This window comes from Callorhinus ursinus, unplaced genomic scaffold (genome assembly GCF_003265705.2).
Source record: "Callorhinus ursinus isolate GAN/ISIS: 27379988/994484 unplaced genomic scaffold, GSC_fseal_2.0 scaffold10, whole genome shotgun sequence".
In the NCBI taxonomy this organism is placed as follows: Eukaryota; Metazoa; Chordata; class Mammalia; order Carnivora; family Otariidae; genus Callorhinus; species Callorhinus ursinus.
In genome coordinates this window covers 85037909-85051802 of record NW_027397072.1, presented here as the reverse complement: position 1 = coordinate 85051802, position 13894 = coordinate 85037909, and the positions used below count along the sequence as shown (strand labels likewise).

At 43.8% G+C, this 13894-nt stretch overlaps 1 protein-coding gene across 7 annotated transcripts in view; it reads right to left on the bottom strand.

The window, feature by feature from the left end:
• The window catches only part of NCK2 (NCK adaptor protein 2), a 145841-nt gene that overhangs the window by 68810 nt on the left and 63137 nt on the right, over positions 1-13894 (bottom strand). For 6 of the 7 annotated variants that reach the window (XM_025869092.2, XM_073897923.1, XM_025869087.2 and 3 more), the window contains exon 2: positions 3219-3400. The gene's annotated coding sequence lies outside the window, so the exon portion shown is untranslated. Of the gene's footprint in view, positions 1-3218; positions 3401-8351; positions 8375-13894 lie in introns of those variants that run through there. The other variant, XM_073897922.1, reaches the window with a different exon arrangement.

The following is a 13894-nucleotide window of genomic DNA, read 5'->3' as shown; positions in this document are numbered from 1 at the left end:
GAGGTGAGGAATGTGTTAATTAACTAGATGGTCAGGATTCTTTCATGGTGTATGTGATGTATCAAATCACCACAATATACACTTTCAGTCTCTTACAATTTTGTCAATCATACCTCCATGAAGCTAAAAAAAGCAAAGACGGAAACGACATTACAGGATCGCTGCTAACATCTGCTCTCCAATACTCATATCAGCAACTGACAGTTTGTGAAATCCATGGCCTCCTTTCCCTCCCTTCACTCATGAGTCTTATCACCTAAGCCATGGTCTTTCCTCCCCTGTTACCCCAACATTCTTCTACCCCTTGGGCTTCTGTCCTGAAAATGTCTCCAAGTAGTTTTTCAAAAAATAAATTTTCAGCACAGTGTACAAGGCCCTTCACATCTTCCATCCCCAGTAAACATCAGGCAGCCTCCAATGACAGTGAACTAGAGTCAATTTTCAATGATACATGGGAAGAATTAAGTGCAGGCTCTACATTCATCACCAGTGCCAGTGTAAATGGAAGGGGCTTTGCTACCATGCTTCTCCCATGATCCCCACTCCCCACATCAGGCAGGGTCAGGGCTAAGGAGTTCCCAAGACTGCTCTTCAACTTCAAAGTCGGGGAGGCTCCAGGGAAGACAAGAATACAGGGCAGGGAAGCATACCACCTAGAAACAGGGGCTCGGGACCCCACTCAGGCCCCTCTGAGATGTAGCTGGGACACTCCACCCTCCTCAAACTGCTCCCCACAGCCCAGGCTTAGGTACAGGTCTCAGCTGGGACAGGGCAAACTTTGAGTCCTAATAACTGGGAAATGCATCAGAGGCTGACATCCCACTCACCACTTTACCAGGCTAGCGCAGCCTCCATTTCTTTCCAAAATATGCCCTTGGATAAAGTCACTTTTCCTGCTGGCGCGTGAAAGACCACTGACCAAAGAGCATGCTGGGTCCCCACTCATTATTGCTTAAATGATCTGGAGACTCTAAGAGCCATTACCCAGCGAATCCACCCAGCCTGTCCTTACCAAAGGGACCCACTATGCCTCTGCACACACATGCCCTCATTCTCTAAAATTCACTCCAAACACAGCTTCCCGTGGCTTTTCCAGACTCCTTTCGGAGGGGCAGTCCACTCTGCCTTGGGCACCAGGGACTCATTTTAAGAACCTCAACCAGAGCTGTCAGAGTCCTGCCCCCATCCCAAAAGGGCAAGAGAAATGCTGTCTAGAGCTTATTTTATCTATTTTTGTAGCTGCTAAAACACAGTGCTAAAACTGTAAGAAAAAGTAGTCTAGAATCCAGTTGGTGCTCACAATATCTAGTATATGAATGGATACATCTAATGATTTTCCCACTGGACATTTATCTAAACCACAGAAGTAATTTTTAAGAAGTTACAGGGTTTTGGCCATGGATGTCATGAGCTTGTAAAAATTAACTCTTTAAAATAATATGGGTATGGATATTTTTGTAAGTATCTTTTCATGGTTATGAATGGTTCTCTACCTAATTGTACCCAGGAATCAGCCATTTGCCCAACAGTCACTGACAGCTGCCAGGCACTTGTGCATGAATACCCTGCTGGGAGTGAGCATGTTACTACCCTGCCTCCCACTCTCTGCGAAAGAGAAACTTTCAGAATAATTGAAATGATTAAGTGTGTTAATATCATTGTCAGATGCTGACACTGATGAATTACTGATGAATTCTGACAATCAGATTTGAGGATTTGTGCTTATTTTTCTCTTATTGCCATGAAATACATGACTGCATTTATAAAATACTAAGTCTTAAAAGGTTCCACTTCAATGACTATTAAAAAAAAATGATCTGCGACGGGTAAGAGCTTTCCTGTGTAATGGAAATCTCCTAGGACTGGATGTCTAATACCCCAATGGTGTTTATCTTATATCATGTCTGCAAGAGAAACTTGGGAGTGCCCCACCAATGCATGAGGGGGTGTAAGGCTAGAAAGAAACAGGTCCAGGGAGCAAGGTCAGAATAACTTTGAGCATAGCGGGAGGAAGGAAGGAGGGCATAGAATCAGGCTGCACAATATGACCTCCAAGCTTTCGATTCCAAACCAGGATGTAGATCTGGAAATCACAACACTCTAAATAAATGAGATGTATCATTTCCACCAAATGAAACCATAAAGGATAATAAGGTGAAGACACCCAGACACTTAATCCTACCCTTATGAAATACTACATATTATTTCTGTGCTGTTTTGGTTACCACACATCAATAAGGAACATAAGTGAAATTAAGAAGCCTCCAAAGAAGAAAAAAAAAAAGTGGTCAAGGGCGGGGGAAACCCACTCACAAGAAGTTTAGTAGTAGTTTTAGGCCAAATGAAAGACAATTCTAATTTATATTAAACTAATAAACTTACAGATATCACACCAAGAGGTTTTATAGTCCAAAGCTATAGATCCAAGAATAGTTTAAAACAATTTGTGAATAACACAGGCAAAATAAGGTTCTGAAGGAAAGCTAATGAATTGGGTGCTCTCCCTACTGGGGATGAAACTGTCCCTTCTCATAAAGCACTCCTTATTGCCTGGCCAGAGACACACCACCAGATTAATCAGACTATCAAACCACAACTCATATATTTAAATCAAATGTCCCAAACGATTTTTTAGGGTTGAGAAATATCTCTGTTATACAGACACATGTTTTTGTCCAGTACCTGTTATTATAGGACCCCTGGATCTCCGAGCCCACATGCTGTATTACCGGTACAATTTTAACACACATGAGCAGATTTCTCATACAAACAAGCACAGCATTCCCCAGAATCCTTTATCTGTTGGCATATTTTCATGTAGACTTATCTTCCCAAGACCAAAGTCGGAAGGAACTTTTACAAGACTAAAAGTAGCCTAAAGGCAATTCTTGTTTATCTCATGCTCCCAAAGCAGCGCACAAAAGGCCTGGCTCAAGACCACCTACTGGGCTGCAGAGCTGGAGTATCAGGGCATTTTACAAGTGGGGGACACCCACCATTCTGCTTTCTAGCTACTCCGTGCCATCATGTGCTGATGCAGGAACAGCAATCTAATTTTTGAACCAGAGCCCTTGAAACCTTCAATTGGATGTGGCTCAACACTTCGGGGCCACACTTACTGCCACTTAATTCATGTAAAACCTACTCTGCAAATCAAGCATTTGAGGCAAAAGCACCAATTTCTTGCATTTGTTTTAAGCAGGGCACTGCAGACTTACCTTTGGCACTCAGTTGTAAGAGATGACTGGCAAAATGCAGAACTCAAAAGGTGAAGTTCTCAGCTGGTCACACGCCTGAAGTTACAAAGCTGCAGGAATTCTCCAAATTCTTGAATCCAACCCAAATCTCAGCAGAGAATTATGATCTGGGCAATCACTTGTATAAAAGGAACACAGGAAATCTGAAGGGAAACAGAAAAAAAAAAAACAACATATATTACGACTGCCTGCTTATAAGTAACTGCATGATTATTTATTTGCATGAAACCAGTATTTTTAATACACCCTGGAAACAAGTTGCTTTGTACCTACTGACCTCTACCCAAACAAAATTGTTCTCCTCCTCTACCTTCAGCTCACTGTTATCAGCTCTGAGGCAGTCAGGTACCTCTGTGGAGGGAAGAGATGGGGAAGGTAGGGACAGGCGGCCACCAACAAGATTCTTCCAGCCCTCCTCTCTACAACTTCTCCCCACACCCTTCAAAGCCTGCCAAAAACAAAAGAAAGGTGTGCCAAGTGGAAAGGAAGCAAGTCTGAGAGCCTAATTAAAGGGAGAAGGGTTGCAGAGAGCATGGATATTTAAATTTAGAGACTCATTCCTCTTTTGGAGATCTCCTGCACTGGCCATTTATTGAGAGAGGCCCCCTACTGGACCCACTGCCTTGTGCTAAAAACATCCCTGCAGGAAATCTGAGAATAATATCCTGAAACTACAAGGAAGTTGAGACAAGAAAAGCCTGACAGAGGTGATGGGTAGCCTCTCCCTCCTGCTCCTGGAGAGTTTGCAGCTGCCTTATGTTCTCTGCACTTGGGTGGCTATTGTCAGTCCTTGCCGGCGTTGGTTAGGGGTCCCTGAAGCTCTGTGGACCTCCAAGAGAGTTCACTGACATTTTTAATTACATTTCAAACCCAGAGGGGATCTGTCCTGACAGTTCACTCAGAGAAGATCTATTAATTCATCCCTGGCATGATTATGACCCAAAACGTTAAATACTCCATAGAAAAATCAAATTCTATTTTAGCCAAATAGAAAAAGATAATTCAAGTAGGACTTTCATAAAAGTGTTATACAGCAAGTTCATAAATTTTGATTAAAAAATTAATTCCTCTTTGTGCATTCTCTAGCATTATTTTAAAGGCTGCATGACTTTTTCTCAAGATTTATTTATTTGAGAGAGAGAGAGAGCAGGGGAGGGAGGAGGGGCAGAGCGGGAGGGAGAGAAAGTCTCAAGCAGCATCTGCGCTGACTGTGGGGCTCGAGCTCACGATCCCAGGATCCAGACCTGAGCCAAAACCAAGAGTCAGATGCTTAAGCAACTGAGCCACCCAGGAGCCCCAAAGGCTGCGTGACTTTTAAAAATTACACGATTTAATGCAGGGAAAAGGTGATGCCCAAACACAATAGGAATACTAGACGGGGGCAAGACAGTAAATGTGTACCTGGACAATTACACCCTTCCCTCTGCTGAATGTTTACAATAAAATGACAGGGTTTCCAAAAATAGAAGTTTTGGTATCTGGACTCAGGTCCCGACCAAGTGTTCTATTTCACTTTACTGTGCTTACCGAAGAAAGCCACCAACTAAACCCAGTCATGCCCAAAAAATTCACCTCCATATTAGTATTTTCAGGAGTATAAGCTGGATTTTTTAAAATTTTAATTGAAAAGTGAATCTGCCTGGAGTCAGATCCCCTGGGCTGTTGTGAGGGGGGCGTCTGGCAGCTAGTAGAGCTGTCTGCACATGGGCCTCCCTCTGGACGCATCGTGCTCTCACCAGTGAGGTTTTTTTAATTCTCTCAACAACCTTCCACGATAGCTATTAACACCCTCTTTTTCAAATGAGTTAACTTTCTCGGGGAGGTGAAGGGTTTTCCTTAACAGCCTTCAGTGAGGAACACAGGCCTCCAAAGCTCTAGACCCACCACAGCAATGGCAAGCCTGGTGCCACAGCAGACTTATTTACCAGCCCGCAGCTGAAGAACAATGGGCTGGATCTGGAAGCCCAGTCCTTTGATACTCAGTGTCTTGGGAAAGATGGAAAAGCCAGATGGAATAGAACAGAATTTGAACTCATGGAGGAGCTCCAATCAAAGTGACACCATTTCAAGTTCGTTTAAAGGTGCCCATAGCTATCTGGGATTCAAGATGGCAGCATTTTCTTGGAGAAAAGCATTTCATGGACGAACTGTCGTCCATGCACTCAGCATATGACTCAAATGGAAATAAACAGAGGGATCAACCTTGTGTCACCCTGGGTTTCAAGGTAGCCTGCCCACTGCCTATGTCTAACGTGGTGGTTATGAGCATATTCAAAACCTCTGTTAAGGACAAACATTTCAAATCAGATCTTAAGTACAAAGATCTAAACCCATCAGGAAAGCAGACACTCTTGTGCAAAAACCACCACAGACTGCAAACACTACCAGGTACACGGTCAGTTGGGAGTGTAGAAGGCTCTCACCCAAGAAAAAATTCACTCAAGGATGGTCTACGCAGTGCTGTTCAGGCAGATGGGACTGTATGAAACGGGTCTATGTTTTCCTTTGAAAGTATTTCTCCACTAGCTCCCTGTGCATCTCGCCTTAGAAACACAAGAGGAAGAGGTAGGACTAGAAAGGAATTAACACTAATACCAAACATATCTCCCTCTCTTCATTATTTTGGACCCCTAATAACACAAAATTTTATCATTGTGAAATCCACAGGATTATCTGAATTCTCTGTAACATTGATGTTTTCTTTTTTCTCAACTATGTTTTGAAAAACCCGAGCCACAACTCGGGGCTTCTCCCCGGTCTTATGGGGGTCAGCTGGCTGTAGCACTTGCTTCCACTGTGAGGGCATGCTCTGGGCTTGCGTGCCTCAGTGCCTCGATATGCAACTCTGGGAGCACTGCCCGTCCTGGGGCCAGAGCCTGGCACTGAGATGCCCCCGTGTGGCTATCTTAGTCTCACTTAAACTTCCAGTGCCTGCTGCAGCACCAGACACACGTCTTCTGGATGGTCCCAGGCAGTTCCTTCACACCTGCATGGAGGTCCAGGGGTGATGTCCGTCACGAATGCACTTTACTCTGGAGGAGTCAGTAAGGGTTAATAAGAGGCTATGTGCCCCATTCCGCTGATGGTGATGTGCTGGATACAACAGCTCTACCTGTTTACAGGTGGCCAAAGTTCCCGGCCAACTCGAATCTCCCAAAGCCTCAGACTAAGTGCTCAGGTGATACCACCTCGCCTCCTTTGATTCACAGAACTGAGTAACATAAAAGGCAGGGAGGAGAAGGGTTTGTACGGGTCCCAGTGAGACACGGCACTGGTACTCCACCCTCACAGCGACCCTGGGAGATAAATCTTATCATTCAGCTCAGGAACTAAACCACCAGATGCCCCCCAGCCGGAATCTGAAGTTACCCTGGGTCTGATTTCAAAGCCCAGCCTCGCTCCTTCTTCTCTAAAAAGATCACCCCTAGCAGGCAGAGCCTGGAGACTCGGGCGAAGATTGTCGGCCATTGCCCTCTGTCAGGAGTCTCTGCTACCCCGGGAGGCTGGCTTCGGCCTCTCAAAGCGGGTAGGGACAGCACAATGCTGTAGCAAAGAAGCCAGCCCATGAAGGGACATACCACTTTATTTTCAAAGGAACTGTTTCTCTTAGATGTTAATGCAGCAAACAGAGAATTACTGAAAGCCACCATCTGACTGGGCTGGGTACGGCACACAACGTAAAGACTCACAGGCCCCCTCAGGTGTGCATCATAACCAAAACTTACATATGCCAAACACACCAAGAGAACCCCACAGACCCCTAATCTGTAGACAGCGAGAAAGGGGGGTCACGTGACTATCATAGGCCTCCGGGCTCACGAATGCCACAGCCTCATCTTGTCCTTTCTTCCCCTCTTCGCCCTTCCCATGTGAGACCCCTCTTCAGAGCACACAGGTCCCAAGTGGCCTAAGGGACATCCAGCCCAGAACGAACATGGAGGGTCACCGCCTGACCAGAACAACATGGGGCCAGGCCATCTTGTTGACTTCTGGCAGAACAAGCTATATTTCATTCCTACCAAACTACTTGGCGGAAAACTTTATTCTGGTGGAAAGGTGCTCATTTCAGACACTGAACAAAGCTACACAAAAGTCTCCTTGAATGGCTTGGCTAAAACTCAAGCCTGGTTTCTCCCCTCGTGCATGGTGGTTCCCAGTCAGGGCCCAGAGGGTACCAAAGGCCATAAGCTAGTTTCCAAAATTTCAAAAAGTCCCATGAAATTAGGATTTTTACTCAAGATAAAGCAGTCCCAAGCAGGACAGATACCAAGTTTTTCTGCACTGGGCTAGATTTACAACAGTTCTAAATGATAAAGCTGGTTCTCAATTGATTCTGTTGATTAGAAGTTCGTTAATGAAAATGGAAAAAAAAAAAGTACTAATTTCTAACTCTCCAAACAGCTTCCAAGAGGCATCACACGTGGCTAAGGCGGGTGTCCGGGGGTGAGGGTAAATGGTCAGATTTTCAGCTCTGAGGTTTCTAGGTTCTAAAATAACAAAGAATTCTGCCTTCCAGGACTGAGAAAAAGAGCAAAACCGCAGGCAGTGGGGTCAACCACAGATAAACAGGCCAGAGAAAGTGGCAAGAGACCACGGGACAGGAGCATGAGGGTTCTAGGCTCGGCTCAGCAAGCCCAGTGCCCTGTACTGTATGACTCTGCCTGTTTCCTCCACCAGAACCAGGGTCCCTCAGCTCTGATTCAGCAGCTTTGACATGCAAATGGATTCAATAATTATCAAAAATTGATGATGCAGTACCAAAAAAAATGATTAAAGCTTATCTAAAATACCGTGACAAAAAAAGTCATAATGAAAATCTTAATATGAATTTAAATATTACAGTCCACTGCTGAAAAATTAACAGATAGAAATTTGATTAGTAACACCATTTCCAATGGTTTATAAAGATTTTGTTTATACATTTGATGGTAGCCTCTTCAATACAACAATATTCCATTCTCCAAAAGGTCTGATAAGGTGTTACTCTTAAGATCTCCCCACTAGTCCAAATCAGTTTTCAGAAACAGCATGAAAAACCCTTGCCACACATCTCAATGCGGTAACTAGACAATCTAATTACATATACAGGCATACCTTGGAGATACTGTGGCTCCAGGTCCAGACCACTGCAATGAAATGAATATTACAAAAAGCAAGTCATGAATTTTTTGGCTTTCCAGTGCATTTAAAGTTTTGTTTATATTAGAATGCAGTCTACTAAGTGTGCAATAACATTAGGTCTAAAAAAAAATGCACATGCTTTAAAAAATACTTTATTGCTAAAAAATGCTAGCCATCATCTGAGCTCTTAGTGAGTCATAATCACTGATGACAGATCACCATAACAAATGTAATAATAATGCAAAAGTTGGAAATACTGCAAGCCTTACCAAATGTGACATAGAGACATGAAGTAAGCAAATGCCGTTGGAAAAATGGCACCAATAAATAGGCTTGAGCAACCCAGGGTGGCCACAAAGCTTCAATCTGTAAAAAACGCAGTATGAGCGAAGGGCAACAGGATGAGGTATGGCTGCAACGTTTTCAGAAGGCTCACTAGCACTCTTCATGACACAGGGTTTAGTTGTTGTCCAGGCAGTTACACCACCAATAAAAAGCATACCGACAACATAAACTTTAAACACTAAAATGCACTACTGAATAAAACTTGTGCAAACACCTCTTTTATTTAAAAAGACAGCAGAACAGGAAGGAAGGAAGGAAGGCAGGCAGGAAGGCAGGAAGGAAGGCAGGCAGGAACACAGGAAGGAAGGAAGGAAGGCAGGCAGGCAGGAAGGAAGGAAGGCAGGAAGGAAGGAAGGCAGGCAGGAAGACAGGAAGGAAGGCAGGCAGGAACACAGGAAGGAAGGAAGGAAGACAGGCAGGAAGACAGGAAGGAAGGCAGGCAGGAAGACAGGAAGGAAGGAAGGCAGGCAGGAAGGAAGGAAGGCAGGCAGGAAGGCAGGAAGGAAGGAAGGCAGGCAGGCAGGAAGACAGGAAGGAAGGAAGGCAGGCAGGAAGACAGGAAGACAGGAAGGAAGGAAGGCAGGCAGGAAGACAGGAAGGAAGGAAGGAAGGCAGGCAGGAAGGAAGGAAGGCAGGCAGGAAGGAAGGAAGGAAGGCAGGAAGGAAGGAAGGCAGGAAGGAAGGAAGGAAGGAAGGCAGGCAGGCAGGCAGGCGGGCAGGCAGGCTTGCTCTGAAATCTTATCTGAGATTAAATTATCTATATATATGATCCAAAATATTTAACTCTGAATATATGTAAGAATGATTTTGATTATTTTGCTGAAGTTCATGTCCCTTACCTTTTGGGGATAAAGGACTGGAAGAATGAGGGAAACGCCAAGAAAGGCCAAAGTCAACAAATGGGGTCAGGGCAAGCAAATCCTCTCCCCCCCCCCAGCCGCCCCTCTCTCTCTCACGTGTGTGCATGAACACACACACACACACACACTTGCTCACATTTTTTTTTTTAAATAGTCTTAAAAAGCAGGCAAGGCCAAGCACAGGCTGTTGGTAAAACCAGGGTGAGGAGTATGATTTTACTTTTTAACTTCATTCTCTTCTGTAACATTTTTACAACTGCATCTTACTCCGGTGATTAGCATGTTAAGCTATTAGATGAAAACTCCAACCTCTTCCTCATTTCTCCTCACGGCCTGGTCTTCTGCGGAGAAGCCTGGCCTGGTTGCCCGAGGGCACGTGCGCCTTCCCCTCGCTCTCATTCATCCCCCACCCAGCCCAGAACAAGCCCTCACCACCAGCCCTCCTCTCCATTCCTGGCTCCCCGACTCCAGATCTCCTCTGCGGAAACGGCTGCTCACCATCTTGGTCTGCAAAGCTCTCTCCCCCACCTTCACACCTCATCTTTGGGAACTCCCTGCAGACTCTCAGCTCCCGCCCCACCCTGCCCCCAGTGCTCAGTGGAGGGGTGAAATCCTACCCTCTTTCAAGAGGCTGTTCAAGGCCCCTCCTCTGCGAAGAGTTCCTAGATGTCTCCAGAGTCCGTTAAACACTCTTCCTCTAGGTTTGAATTTTGTCCCCCCAAATTCGTATGAAGGCCTAGCCCCCAGTACCTCAGAATGTAACAGTATTTGGAGACAGGATCTTTAATGAAGTCACTGGATTAAATGGAGACTGGGGCTAATCCAATATAACTGATGTCCTTATAAGAAGAGGAAGTGACACAGGGGATGGGTAAGCACAGAGGGACGGCCATGCAAGGAGGCAGCGAGATGGCAGCCATCTACAAGACAAGGAGAGAAGCCTCAGGAGAAACCAAACCTGCCAACGCCTTGATCTTGGACTTGGAGCCTCCAGAACTGTGAGAAAATAAAGTTCTGTTATTTAAGCCACCCAGTCTTGGTATTTTGTCATGGAAGCCCTGGCAAACCAATATACCATCTCCTTCACCAAACTGTTAGCCCACAAATTCTCACCACATACAACACATGCAACAGGAACCTGAAAAATACGTCCTAAATGAATGCAGGAATGAATGAATGGAAGGAACCAGTCAGTAACAAATCCACCAGAAAATCCACAGAGCATCTCCCTGCCACCTTCCTTCTGGGCACAAAAGGAACAGATTCTCCAGTCTTCGAACTTTTGTTAAAACCCAGTTTAAATACTGCCACCTCTGGGAACATGCTCCCGAGTCTTGCCTTCCCTCCTCAGTGCAAAGTCCTATTGCAGCATTCACCATACCGTACCACAGCCATTGTACTTTGTACTTTAATGTAGATATTTAACCATTTACAAAAATAACCAGGATATATCTCCCCAGCTACCTTAACACTCAACCTCAACATTTATTGGCCTAGGCCAATCAACCAGGCCCCAACCCTGACTAGGTGACTTTAAAGCAAATCCCACAGAAAAATTACTTTATCTGTACACACTTCAGTGTATACCACCAACAGATAAGTATAACTCCATTATTACACCTAAAGTAATCATTAGCTCCCTAATATAAACCTCGTATTTAGTGTTCCCATTCTCCCAATTTTCTCATAAATGTCTTTTTATAGCCGATTTATTTGAATCGGGATCCAAATAATGTCCATAAATTACAATGTCTTGCATGTCTTTTAAGTCACTTTAAATCTATTTTATTTGAAGGATGATTTGTCGAAGAAACGGGAGTCATTTGTCCTGCAGAATACCCGGCATTCCGGACACTGTAAATTTCATCCCCCTGATGCTGTTTTACAGCATTTCCTCCACCCCAGCACTTCCAGTGAATGGGCAGATAGCAAGGGACTCATCAGATGGGAGAAGACTTTCTCAAGGGCAGGGACCCAGTGCTGACCCCGTACTTGGTACCAGAGAGCAACCCAATTAATCAATGATTCAGTAAATGACAAAACAGATTGGAGGTGCTGATGTTATCAGTGCACTTCTCTGCTTCCGTCCTTTCCACTGGTCCCATTTTCAAGCATGATCCTCCTTGGGATCAAGGGTATGGCGTTTCTCCAGTTCTGGGCCCTTCAGAAAGAAAAGGTCCTGTTCTCCTTCTTCAACTGGGAATAGGTATATAATACTTAAGACTCAAAGTTATAAAAGAGTCTAAGCACTGAATGATGTTCTTCTGGTTTTTAAAGAAAATAGTTTAAGAAAAATAACCACTGGTGGGGCAGATGAGTCCTGCTGAGCAGTGGCTCAGGGTGGCTTGGTTTCACTGATGGACATTCTTACACAACCCTAGAAAGGCAGCATTCGTGCCCCCAAACTACCCTACTGAGAATGCTTCCCCTGTATTTCTCTAAAACAAGAATCCTTTTTTTTTTCCCTACAAGAAACATTTCAATTGTTTTATATAAATCTAGGCCCAGAATTAATCAAATCAGAAACCTCAAATCCTTTATTTCCCTCGCCCTTTAAGTTCAACACCTCGGTGTTGTTTTAGCACCACACATTAATTTTAGAGAGAAAACTACATCTCCTAAGCCTGCAGTTGACACGCATGGGCATCACGGGTTGGAAGCAACCAGAGAGAGCTGTTTAGGTCTGGGTTCTAATTAACTCAGGATTAAACTGTCGTATCCACGACCGAGTGAACTACACGTACTGATGCAGATTTTCACTATTCCAGGGATTTAGTGTTTACTCAGACCCCATCTTTGTTCTAGATCACAACACTGGCCTTTTAATAAACCAAAACAGAACTCTCAACATGAGGGTGGGGAACATGACTTTTACAACTATTAGATAAAGGTAATGAGTTAAAAAACACTGGCAACAGTCCCTGACCTTTGGCCCCTGAGAAGTCCCTGGAAGCATACAGAACCATTAAGTTCTGGAGAAAGATTTTTGTGGGAAGGTTGTTTGTTTGAATTTTGTATATTACTGGTAACTGAGAAGCCTCCCACAGAATGAATTTGCTTCTAAAAAACTGTGGGGAAAAACATCTCACTGCACATTATCCTATTTTACTCCTGATGGGTACTGAATAAACTTGATTTGTTTTCCCCACTTTAGGGGTGATGCTCATATACGTATTATAGTATCCCCTAAACTATTGTATAAAATTCCATAAAATATGTAACGAAAAGGGAGTAAGTTAAATTTTGCCACCAAAAAAGGGGCTAATAGTTATAAAGTTTAGCTTACAGAGAACAAATTTATGATTATTCCAAATGAACAGGAATTTTATTAATACTGTGTTCTGAAAGTATCCTTAGCTACTTTTAAATATTCTTAAAATGGTCAAAGTGTGTTTCAGCCACATTTTCCCCAAACGCCAGATGCTTTCACAATTCTGTGACTTTATGTCTACTATTTCTTTCCCCACACTGGGACAGCTTTATCGCTCCAGCTTCTCAAAGCCACTGTCCAGCTAAATCCAACTCATTGTTCAGAAATGAACTCAACCAGGGTGCCTGGGTGGCTCAGATGGTTAAGTGTCTGCCTTCGGCTCAGGTCATGATCCCAGAGTCCTGGGATCAAGTCCCACATCAGGCTCCCTGCTCTTTGGGAGCCTGCTTCTCCCTCTGCTTCTCTCTCTCTCTCCGTCTCTCATGAATAAATAAATAAAATAAAATAAAATAAAAAGAAATGAACTCAACCAGTTCCCTGTTTGGGGACATTCTATAGAAATGGAGGATGTTCCTGCAGAAATCATTCTTTTATAATCATAAACTCCCCTATTTAAAGGCTATCTAGACAGGAAGAGCCTCTAGGAAAGGACCTCCACATGCTGAGGTCCATATGGCTTGGCCACATGGCAGGTGCTCGATAAAATGATAACACACATTCATCATCCAATAAACTTTCACTTCTTTAATTATATTTGTAAGATCTGTTGCAATTGTCCAATACCCTATAGCATTCAGTGCCATCTGGCCCAGAATCCTCTCCTCCCAAATTTCAATCCAAGAGACCCTGAATCCCTTATACAACTGTCCTTGAGCCAGCCCATGAGTGTCAACATGGAACCTTAAATACAGGTAATAACCTAACTATGCCAAAACCAAATGAGGGTTCTACTTACAAACCATATTTCTTAATTTTACCGTTATAAATTCATTTTTCTTGAGTTTTTCATTTGTGAAATTAGCAATGAACCAATGAGAGAGAATGAATCAAAGAGTACTTTGAAATTCTAGAGCTAAAAATATATATATATATATATATAT